Consider the following 947-nt stretch of genomic DNA (forward strand, 5'->3'; position numbering starts at 1 on the left):
AGAAATAAAAGGAATCCAAATTGGAAACGAAGAAGTAAAACTCTCACTATTTGCAGATGACATGATCCTCTACATAGAAAACCCTAAAGACTCCACCAGAAAATTACTAGAACTAATCAATGACTATAGTAAAGTTGCAGGATATAAAATCAACACACAGAAATCCCTCGCATTCCTATACACTAATAATGAGAAAACAGAAAGAGAAATTAAGGAAACAATTCCATTCACCATTGCAACGGAAAGAATAAAATACTTAGGAATATATCTACCTAAAGAAACTGAAGACCTATATATAGAAAGCTATAAAACACTGGTGAAAGAAATCAAAGAGGACACTAATAGATGGAGAAATATACCATGTTCATGGATTGGAAGAATCAATATAGTGAAAATGAGTATACTACCCAAAGCAATTTACAGATTCAACGCAATCCCTATCAAGCTACCAACAGTATTCTTCACAGAGCTAGAACAAATAATTTCACAGTTTGTATGGAAATACAAAAAACCTCGAATAGCCAAAGCGATCTTGAGAAAGAAGAATGGAACTGGAGGAATCAACCTACCTGACTTCAGGCTCTACTACCAAGCCACAGTTATCAAGACAGTATGGTACTGGCACAAAGACAGAAATATTGATCAATGGAACAAAATAGAAAGCCCAGAGACAAATCCACGCACATATGGACACCTTATCTTTGACAAAGAAGGCAAGAATATACAATGGATTAAAGACAATGTCTTTAACAAGTGGTGCTGGGAAATCTGGTCAACCACTTGTAAAAGAATGAAACTAGAACACTTTCTAACACCATACACAAAAATAAATTCAAAATAGATTAAAGATCTCAACGTAAGACCAGAAACTATAAAACTCCTAGAGGAGAACATAGGCAAAACACTCTCCGACACACATCACAGCAGGATCCTCTATGACCCAACTC

The sequence above is a fragment of the Bison bison genome, unplaced genomic scaffold (assembly GCF_000754665.1).
Source record: "Bison bison bison isolate TAMUID 2011002044 unplaced genomic scaffold, Bison_UMD1.0 scf7180017864127, whole genome shotgun sequence".
Lineage (NCBI taxonomy): Eukaryota > Metazoa > Chordata > Mammalia > Artiodactyla > Bovidae > Bison > Bison bison.